An 11612-nucleotide genomic window follows, 5' to 3' on the forward strand; every position below is an offset into this window, starting at 1 on the left:
CCTAATCCTTGCCATTTCTTGGACTTCTTAGGTGGTTTCAAGTTCCACCCTCATATTTTCTTCATTTTGTTGTTGCTGGAACAGTAGTCTCCTTGTCAATGGTTCCCCAACTTCAATAAGGATCATGACATTTGTGTCATATGTGATTCGGTAAGGAGTTTCATTGGTTGTTGTCTGGGGTGCACAGTGGTACGCCCAGAGGATTCTAGAGAACTCCTCTTTCCATAGACCCTTATACTTGTTGAGTCTAGTACGTAGGGCCTTGAGGATGACTCTGTTAGCTACCTCTGCCTGATCGTTGGTCTAAGGATGTTTGACAGAGGCGACTAGGTGCTTGATGCCTAGCCTTGTCAGGAAGTCTTCATAAGTCTGAGCTTTGAATTGAGTGTCATTGTCTATGAAAATGGCGTATGAGAGGTCGTACCTGCACATGAGGTGTGAATTTCTCCACCTCATTGGTTGTAATTTCCCACAGTGGTCTTGCTTCTATCCACTTAGTGAGGTAGTCGATGGCAACCAATATGTATTTGACTATTCCTGGGGCCTTTGGCAGTGGTCCCAATATGTCCATTCCCCACATGGCGAAGGGCCAAGGGGAGCTCAGACTGTGAAGATTGCCAGGAGTGTGTGGCACGTCTGCAAACTCTTGGCATCGTTTCACCTCCTGGTAAAGTTGAGGGTGTCTTCCCTAAGTGTTGGCCATTAGTAGCTGGCTCACACCACTTTGGTGGCTAGGGAGCATCCTCCGGTGTGGAGACCGCAAATCCCTCTTTGAAGTTCTCTCATGACGTAGTTTGCTTGTTGGCTGTTTAGGCATTTGAGTAAGGATGTTGTCAACCCTCTTTTGAATAGCTTGCCATTAAGGATGACATAGTAGTTGGCCTTCCATTTGAGGCGTCGGGCTTCGTCCTCGTTTGGTGGTAGTTCCCCTTGAATTAGGAAGTTCTTGTAGGGGGTCATCTAGTTTGGTTCCTCCTTTTCTTCGACCATAATTTCCTTAACATCTATGGTGGGAGTTTGGAGCATCTCCTGGATGATAGTCTTGAAGTGCCCAACCTTCTTAGTGTTGGCCAGCTTGGAGAGTAGATCTACTCTGGTATTGTTTTCCCTGTGGATGTAGTACATTTTGAAACATTTGAAATTGTCAATGAGAGTCTTCGCAATGTGATAGTACTTGAGAAACACCATTTTCTTGGTCTGGTATGTGTGGGCAACCTGTCCTTGGACAAGCTGCGAGTTTGTGTAGCATCGCAACTTCTTAGCTCCAACTTCTCTTGCTAGCTTCAGACCTGCAATGAACGCCTCGTACTATGCCTGGTTGTTTGAGGCTCTGAATTTGAACTTGAGGGCTTGCTCTAGGGTGATATTGTTAGGGCCTTCAAGGATGATCCCTATCTTTTTTCCTTTTACGTTGGATGCACTGTCAATGTAAAGGGTCCACCAATCTGGGGTGGTTGTGTCATTTCTGGTCAATTCTGCTAGAAAGTCAACCATGAATTGTGTCTTCATGGAGCCGCGAGGTTCGTACTGAATGTCGAACTCTAAGAGTTCTACAGACCAGACCACCATCCTTCTTGCGAGTTCAAGCTTTCTCAGAACCTGCTTGATAGGGTAGTTCATCTTGACTACCACTTTATGACTCTGGAAGTAGGGGCTAAGTCGCCAGGCCGAGGTGATATGTACTAGCGCCACCTTTTCGATCATTTGGTAGTGCTTCTTGGTGTCATATAGTATGCGGCTAGTGAAGTAGATAGGAAGTCGGTGCTTCCCTTCCTCTTGTATGAGGGTTGAGTTAACGGCTTCGTCAACTACTGAGAGATATAGGGGTAAGGGTGTCAACTCAAAACTGGCAGTGTGACAATGGTTTTCTTTAAAGCTAGGAAAGCTTGTTCACAAGTCTCGTCCCATAGGAAGGGCTTAATTTTCTTGAGCAGTTTGTAAAATGGCTTTGCCTTTTTGGCAAGCTTCGGGAGGAACCTGGACAAGGATGCTAGCCTATCATTCAGCTTCTAAACTTCTTGGACGTTGGTGGGGATGTGCATCTCTAGTATGAAAGTGCATTTGTCGGGGTTTGCTTCAATCCTCTGGTGAGTAATCATGAAGCTGAGGAACTTGCCTCAGCCTACCCCGAAAGTGCATTTTTCGGGGTTGCGGCGCATGTCATATTTACGGAGTTCCCCAAAGACTTCTTCCAGGCCCGTCACATGTCGGGCTATGCTTTGAGACTTGACAACTATGTCGTCCACATATACCTCAATGTTTTGTCTAATTTGATGTTTAAAGACTCGTTGCATTAGTCGTTGGTATGTAGCGCCTGTGTTTTTTAGGTCGAATGACATGACCCTACAACAAAAGTTGGCATCTTTACTGATAAATGTCATTTTCTCCTCGTATGAAGGATGCATCCTGATCTAGTTGTATCCAGAGTATATGACCAGGAAACTTAGCACCTGGAACCCGGACACTCCATCAACTAGCCTGCTAATGCTAAGCCGAGGGTATGCGTCTTTGGGGCACACCCTGTTCAGATCAATGTAGTTGATGCACATTTTCCATTTGCCGTTGGCCTTTTTGACCATGACAACATTGGCGAGCCAGGTAGAAAACCTGACTTCTCTGATGAAGTTTGCATTCAGGAGTTTGTCGACTTCTTCTTTGACGGCTTTACGTTGTTCTTCTCCTATCTTCCTTTTCCTCTGTGATATTGGTTTGGCCTTGGGACATATAGCTAGCTTGTGGTAGATTATGCTGGGATGGATTCCCGACATGTCATACAGCTGCCAAGAAAATAAATATATGTTTCTGTGTAGCACGTTGGCGATGTGCCGGTGCTCATAACTGGTGAGGTCCCTACTGAGCCACGTGCATTGTCCGGGTTTAGGTCTGAGTTGCAGCTTGACAAGCCCTTCGATGGGTTTCGGGCCTCTTTTGGAAGTGTCATCTCACGGATCTATGTCAAATCCATCGCCCAGGCTTGCTTGGTAGACGGTCAGGGCTTGGATTTGAGACCCTTCGTCCATGCTTATGACTTGAGTGCCTTTAGCCGTTGTGGGGTGAGGCATGGTAGGCTCCTTGGTTGGAGAATATGGTGCTACCGTCAGGCTTTCTATGTAGCATTGTCGTGCTAGCTTTTGGTCAGCCTTGACGATTACGATTTCCCTTATCAAGGTAGGGAATTTCATTTTCAAATGGGGTGTGTTGACTATGGCTCCAAGCTCGTTAAGTGTCTGTATGTCGATTAAAGCAAAGTACAATGTGTCTACGTCAACTAGTAGATATCTTATGGTGAAGCTCCTGGAGAGCTTGCCTTAACTGAAGGTGGTCATCAAGTCCACAAGCCTCTGGTCTCTACTTTCTCCCCTGCAAAGTCGAGGAGTGGACTGGCGTGAGGATGAACAATGTCAGGGGAGACCTCAAGTCTCTGGAAATTTTTCCAATACAGGATATCAATGGAACTGTCTTGGTCGATAAGGACCCTGAACACCATGAAGTTTGCAATAATGATGGAGACGACCACGAGGCCGTCTTGGTTGACGGGGTTGATGCCCTTGAAGTCCCTATCCGTAAAGGTGATAAGAGGGAGACTTAGTTGTAGTGGTCTGTTGAAAACATTAATGTCGATGTCTTGGATGGCGTAGAGATGACATCTTCAAGACTGGTTGGACTGTCCTCCATAGGAAAATCCGCCCGCAATGGTGTTGATTACACCTTTAATGTGCTGGGCGGGTTCATGTTCTTATGGAGGTTGTCACTCGGACTGTTGTTACTGGTGTCTTTGTCTACCTTGGTCTTCCGCTCTTCTTTTGTCTGCTCCGTGGTTCCTATGTTTCTCCTCTTGGTGTCCTCCAGGTTTTGTTCCTGCTTGGTGGTTGTCTGGTCTCTTAACAAACTGAGCTAAGTACCCAGCCTGTATAAGTTCTTCTATCTTGTCTTTTAAGGCCCAACAGTCTTCTATGTTATGACCAATACTGCGATGATACCTACAATATTTGGTTGTGTTTGATCCTGGCCTGGGAGGTTTCGTTGGGGGTAGCGAGATGGGTACCTCTAGATTGAAAGCTTCATCTAGAATTGTAGTGTGATTGACCGTTAGGGGTGTGTAACGCTCGTACCTGACCCTTTTTGGGAGAGGCTGGTGCTTGTTTGGCTTGTGCCTCTTATGTGACTTGTGTAAGTTGGTCTTGGTGCTTCCTTTGCGCTTGTCGTGCTTCTATCCAGCTTATTAGACTTCATTCCTGAATCTAGACATTTCTTTCATCTAGATGTTGTCCTTGGCTCGTTCGCGCAACTCGTCCATGCTACCGAGGGGTTTTTTGCACAGACTATCCGCGAACTTGTTGGGGATTAAGGCGAGGAGCATGGAATGCAATGCTACCTTGGGGTTAAGATTTCAGATTTGGACGGCAGTGCGCCCAAATCTATCCATGAATTTTTTGAGGAACCCGTTGTCTACTTGTGGCAGACTGGCCAAGGTGGCCGAGGTCATATAGTGAGACCTGCTGGTGGCGTATTACGGACTAAATCATTCGATGAGGGTGTCAAAGCTATCTATGGTCCTAGGTGGGAGTTCAACGTACCAGGTCAATGTCTCCCCCTTGAGAGACATTGGAAATACACAAAATAGAATTGTGTCGTTATTAGTGTAGAGGGTCACCCAAGTCAGGAAGGCGTCCAGATGCTCGTCTAGATTTGTTGTCCCATTTGTACCACTCGAGGTTGAGTGGTTTCCACCCCAAGGGTATGTCTGTCTTCGTAATTAGTCCGCCCTGTTGGACGGTGCATGTAGGGAGACTTAAGTCATCTGCATTGTTGACTTTGCGTCGGGGGGTGTGATTCCCCTTAGGTGCGCTCAAGCAATGTGTGAGCGGAGTGCTCGTCACCCTAGGGACGTCTAACACTATAGAAGCATACTTAATATGAAGTTTTGATGATGCCATAAGACAAGCACTTCTCAAGTTTCATCTAAGTCAAGGACTCAAAAATTCAAGATAAATGATGAAGTTAGTCCTTAGAGTCTTAGATAACATTCTTTACTTGATGATGCAAAAGGTTTGGCCAAAGGAAATTTTCCAAAAAGTTTTATGAAATTTCAAAAATATAGTATTTACTCTCTGATAATCGATTACTAGTGGCAAAAGTAGTTTCTGAAATGCTCTTAAAATTTTGAATTTGATTTTAAAAGCCTGTAATTGATTACACAAGGCTTGTAATCGATTACCAGAAGTTTTAAACGTTTAATAAAAGTCTTTAGAAATTTGAATTTAAATTCAAAGCCTATAATTGATTACAGCTTGTGTGTAATCGATTACCAGAACTTAAAATTCAAATTTCATGTCTGAAGAGTCACAACTCTTCAGAAAAATAACTGTGTAATCAATTATGTCATTTTGGTAATTGATTACCAGTAAGGAATTTTCAAAAAATAACTCCCAACAGTCACATCTATTCAAATGTTTTTGAATGGCCATCAAAGGCCTATATATAGGTGACTAGGGACACGAAATTTCTTAGAGATTTTGCTACACAAAAAGTCTCATCCTCTCAAAAAGTAAATTGTCTTATCCTCTAAAATATTCCTTGGCCAAGCACTTGTAAATTCAATAAGGAATCTTGAGTGATCTTCAATTGTTATATTTTTCTCTTAAAAGAGAGAATTCTTCTTCTTCCTCTTCTTATTCGAAGAGATTCATTAAGGGACCAAGAGTCTCTTAAATTATAAGGAATTCTGAACATAGGGGAAGGGTTGTCCCTGTGTGGTTCAGACTTTGTAAAAGACATTTTACAAGATGATGGAAATCTCAAGTGGGTTGCTTGGGGACTGGACGTAGGCACAGGGCGTGGCCGAACCAGTATAAAAACTGAGTTTGCATTCTCTCTTCCCTTAAACTTCTTTTATTTATTGTCATTTATCTTTTGCTTTAAAGAAGTTTACTTTGAATTATCTTTTGAGTAATTCATATTAAGGGTAAATTATTAATTCAAGTAGAGAGTTAAAATTTTAATTAGGGAATAGTCTTTGATATCTTAATTCAACCTCCCCTTCTTAAAGATATTTGAGGTCACTTGTCTAACAAACATGAGCCTCCAGCTGATCATGGTCAGCCTTTAGCTTTCTTAGTTCTTCCTTATGGCGTCGCTCCATCTCCACAATGCGGGTTTGGAGTTATTGTAGAGTATTTGTGTCTGTCATAGCTGCTGGATGAAAATATGAGTCTTCAAGAGGGATCTTACGTTTGAGGCGAGACCGAGTGCTAACCACGGATGAAAAAGAGAGAGTTGATGAGAAACCACGGGGTATGTTTTACTACAGCCCCGCAGTGGGCACCAAATATACTTACCAAAATCCGAAGCTAGGGCACGTCAGGGTGGATGTGGCCAAAGTAGGCTCTAGGACTTTACATGTCGGCTTTGAGGATGGCCTTTGTTGAGCGGACAAGAGGAGGGACTTGCAAAACAAAGGACTCTGACGCTCAAGTAAGAATATTAGTTAGGAGATAAAGTAAGTATATGCTTAAATAAGGCTCGAGTGAGCGAGAAAGAGAGAGAGAGGCACATGCTTGTTGCTCGTGTGTTGAAGTGTGTAAAAGATGTGTACAGGGTTTGATGGAACCTGGTATCTATAGGAGTGGAGCGTAGCTGCGGATCCTTAATTGTAGGTGCTATTATAGCCTTTGCAGATAATTCCTAGCTTATAGATAATAGTCAGGAGCTTGTAGATAATGTTAGAGATAAATTGTAGCTTATAGATAAAAGTTAGAAGATAAATGTACCTTGTAGATAATGTGTGGCTTTGTAGATAATTAACTACCTACCAATAAATAAACATATTCAAATATATTTTGATTATTAATAGGTTAGAGATAACATGTTAGTTGGGGAGCCCAGCTGCTAAAAGCCGAGTGTCTGCACTCCTGTTGTAGGGCTGGCGTGGAGGGTTGACATGTGCCTTAAAGTGCCATGTAGGACGCCATGTGTATTTTGTGGGTTCTAGACATTACAATTATAAAATAAAAATATAATTTATATATTTAAATATAAGTTGAAGTGAATTTTTCCAAAAGTTTTTTGGCTCAGTTTACCCGGGAATCCCTTGGTTTGCAAAGGCTGGGAGGTATGTTCAATCAATGTAGGGGACACTAACAGGTTCACTAATACAAGTTTGCACGCACATGCTAGCATGTGTGATGGGAGTGGACAGGTGGAGCGTTTCTAGATTTTATTATTCTCATAAGTCCATAGGCATTAGCTAGTTTCATTGGAATTGAAGGTTGGTAATAGTAGGTTGGCCTTTTTCCTCCATAAAGCACGTAGCAATAACTCTACAACTAAACTACAAGTCAAATAAGGATTACGGGAGAATTTCTCCCTCAACACAACACACTGAACACAAGAGTGTTTTTATTCCCTTGTATTTTCATTTTATTTGATTATTAAAAAAAAATTTGAAATTAAAAAAAACATATGTAACCAATGACATACAAAATATTTTACAATTACCAACAACGGAACAAAATATATAAATTTGAATTAAGACCACAAAATTTTACAAATACAAACAATATGACATACATTCAACATTGTTGGCTTGAACCTACACAGTGAAGATAATTTTTCTTTGAATGACCTACTATGTGACATATAAATTTGAATATCCATTTTGGTGTGGATATGAGTGGAGACAAGACTACGCTTAATACTTCTTTTCTTTCATGGGTTGGGGGAGATCATTGGCTCGTGACACGATGACCAATAGGTTTCGCTGCGTAATTCTCCAAACAATGTTTTGTATATGTTGCAGACACTTTCCAACCTATACATAGGATGTATGTAGTTATTGTGCCCATGATGAGTATGCTTACAAGTAGCAACAACATGAGAACAAGGCATGTGCAACTTCTGAAATTTGTCACAGTCACACCACCTTTCATCCAACTTGACCTTGAAATCTCCAGTGAGCCGAACCTCTCTAAGGTTTGTTGTCTCTTGGACCAAGAATCGTGTGTTGTGTAAATCAAACTCAATAAAATTGTGAGTGTTTTCCTTTCTAAGTGCGTCTTCGATGATCTTGTTTTGTACTTCCTTATAAACTTGGCCAGATGCAAGGATTGTTGTGACTTCTCGCCCTTTTTTGTTAAACAATGCATTACACCTTACAAATGTAGGTTTTACCAGTGCACCTATTAGCATATTTCTTGATTTCTTGAGTACCAAATTAATTGACTCAATAAGATTGGTGGTCATGTGCCCCTACCATCGGTCACCATCCCATGCAAGAGTCTATTTTTCTCGTAAAATCTCACTAAGCCATTAGTTGCTCGATCAACATTTGCGTCCATCTTTGCATATGCTGAGTAGTTATCAACATACTATTTCATTATTGTGAATAATACAAAATGAAGTGATATTTACTATGAAGAGAAAGAAGTTTGGCACTCACCCATATTGATAATTAATTTTTGGTGGGTTGCTCTTGTACCTTCTCATGTAATTTTGTGCAATGTGTCGAACACAGAACATATGCACAGGATTCTTTGTCGTCCATCCACTATCACATTTTGAGTATACACTTTTGATTGACTTATGCTTGTCTGAAATCAAACACAGACCATGTTATGGGGTGATATGCCTTTTTAGATTTCGGAGGAAGAACAATCATGTTCCCGCTTATTCACTCTCAACAACAGCAAAGGCTATCAAAAAGATTTTGTTGTTGTCATCTTGTGCAACTGCCACAAGGAGGGTCCCCTTGTACTTACTGTACAACAATATTGAAATCCACCGATACATGGTCTGAAACTCCAAAAAAGATGATGGAACATGACGAAACCCTTTACTGGTTGACCTCTTTGTGGTGGCATTGCAGTGTTTCCCTTCTTCACCACCATACCAAGAAGAAATTGATGCATAACTTGCAGCAATCTCGGTAGATCGTGGTACGATCTTTCTCAATTGTTGTAGATATCTTTAATAGCCTTTTTCTTTGCCAACCATGCTTTGCGGTACGTGGTGGTGTATCCTTCAGTGCTTTTGATGTGTGCTATCAAGGTTGGCACTAAAGTTGATGGATTGTTTTCGATCAAGCTATGGATGCTTTTACTAATCAGCAAATATGATAGCTTTGCATGATCTTGTGAAATTGAAGGACTTGAACATGTGTGGGGTTCATGGAGCTTTCTTATTTCCCACTACTTGGAGGCAAGGATGTATGATGCTCTACACCTCCAAGCCTAACTATTGTCATTACAAATGACAATTACCTTTTTTGGGTTTGATAGTTGTGTCTTGTAGTTAGTCCATTTGCTCACATGATACTGCAACAAAGCATTTTGTACATCTTGTTTTTTCAGGAAACACATCCTTTTGAAGAGAGTCCCCACTGGATGTTGGACTTCTTTACAATCCAAGCTATGCTCGTATTCAAAATCTTGAAAATAGGATTCTTCAAAATTTTGCATAAGGGGTGATATGTAGTATGGTGGTACGATTGTGATTGGTGAAACAGACTGAGCTTCTTCCTCATCATCTTTCTCTTGGGGTTGATTGTGAAGAACTTCATCTTCATCCTCACTAAAGGGACTGAGTTCTCCATTAGGTAAGTTTGGCTTTGTTGTGAAGTTAGGCTCGTTTGGTCGAGTTGATGAGGAAGACTCTAATGTAGGGGTACTGATGTTCAGGTGAAGATGATCTTCAGTAGCATCAAATGGTTGTGACTCAAAAAAATTGGTGGAAAATGGTGCAAAAAAAAAAAATCAGTAAAAGAAGATGTGGTTGGTTCAAATATGTTTTGTTTTGGTTGGGTTAAAGTAAAAGTGTCTGAGGTTGCATTAGATAATTGTGAATAATGGGACTAGGAATAATATTGTGGTTGATAAGGTACTGGTTCAAGGTTTGGGATAGGAACTATATTGCACTCAATGTTTGCATACAATTCATAGCATTGAAAAATCTAAGTTTGATGAATAACTGAAATCATACCTTTCATGTCTTTGTTGTCAACAAGTTGGGCTGATGTAAACTTTAGCATTCGGCGTCCCACTACTTGTGGGCATCAGAATGAAATATTGCATAATTGATCCAATGTTCGTTGTCAATTTTCCCTTATTGATTGAATGAATAGTAAACAACATCAATTGACCGAGCACTGTATTTTTTTTATATGAATTGTCTGAATATTTATTTCTTATTTCTTCGAGATGATTTGATCTCACGTTATTAGTATCGAGACAATGAGATTACACAATGCTTTGTAAACGATAATTTCACTACACACAAATTTTTTTGAATAACGCAAACCAAACATAATAAATTAAGATTTAATCTAAACCATTTATATAACTTTTTTTATGCATCTTCTTCAAACTAGATAAATTTAATTTCGTTTAAGAATTAATTATTTTAAAAAAAATACTATTTAAGTGATAATAGTTTTACATGAATTAATGCTTACTATTAAAATTGAACGGGTTCTATTTATTTAATTTGTTTAGGTAAAATAATTAAATCACTTAAATATATGTATTGTTAATAAATATTTAACTAAATTGTATTTATATTGAGTATTCAAATATATGCATTTTTCTATATAATAAAGTCATTTAAAAAAAAACATTGTGAAATAAAAAAAATTAACACAGGTGAGAAATTGATTTGGAAAAACCGATTTCTCACCTTGTATAATGACGTTGTGAAATAATTTTTTATCCTTCCTTTTATTTTGGCAAAACAATATAAATGATCATTCCACTTTTCACTAATTTCTTTTTCCCTTTGCATCTAATCTCTTTCTTATTGCTTTCCTCCATGACCATATATAATCCACAAACCATAAATAATTATCTTTCATTCCCTTCTACTGTAATTTATGCAATCCGAACCATAGAATTTGTTAAAATTGTATTTCATTAATTCCACATTCTATCAACCCAAACAAAAAAGAAAAAAAAACCATATTAATGGGTCCAACGCAGAATAGGGCCCCATCTCTAGGTACGAAAGCAAGTAAGCAACAAAGACGACATTGACAATTTATTAGTTTCATCAGAACTGAGAGTGGAAGAAGGTAAACCTTGCCTCTGTTGCATTAATACGTCTCCCACGATTTATTAGTCACCGATTTTGGTACAAAGTACAACATTTATTTAAAAGAAATTTGGACCTTATAGTAAAATTGAAACTTCACATCCTTTTAGATGTTTCTCTTTTTGGTGGACCTTACAGTAAAATTGAAACATGCAGATACAGGTTTTTGTACCTTGAAAGTTGAATCCCTCTGCTCAATTACTCTATTAGCAAAGAATGTTTTAACCTGTGGATTGAAATAGGATATAAGAAAATGAGTGAATGTAAAGTTGATAAGTACAGATACTTGGCTTCTTTTTTATTTGTGATAATTTATTTTGCAGAATCTTCAATCTTCAAACACTGAGGAAGAAAGCCTGAGAAGAGAGTTGTCACAGACCAAGGAAAAGAAAGAAGCTTCAGATCGAGATAAGACTTAGGATTTCGTTTTGATTTTTAACCAGTATCGTAATAGAGTTTAATAGCTATGGATTATGTAGTGAAAATTTAAAGTCATTTTACATTATTTAATCACATATTATCTTTAATACGAT

This window comes from Glycine max, chromosome 4 (genome assembly GCF_000004515.6).
Source record: "Glycine max cultivar Williams 82 chromosome 4, Glycine_max_v4.0, whole genome shotgun sequence".
NCBI lineage: Eukaryota > Viridiplantae > Streptophyta > Magnoliopsida > Fabales > Fabaceae > Glycine > Glycine max.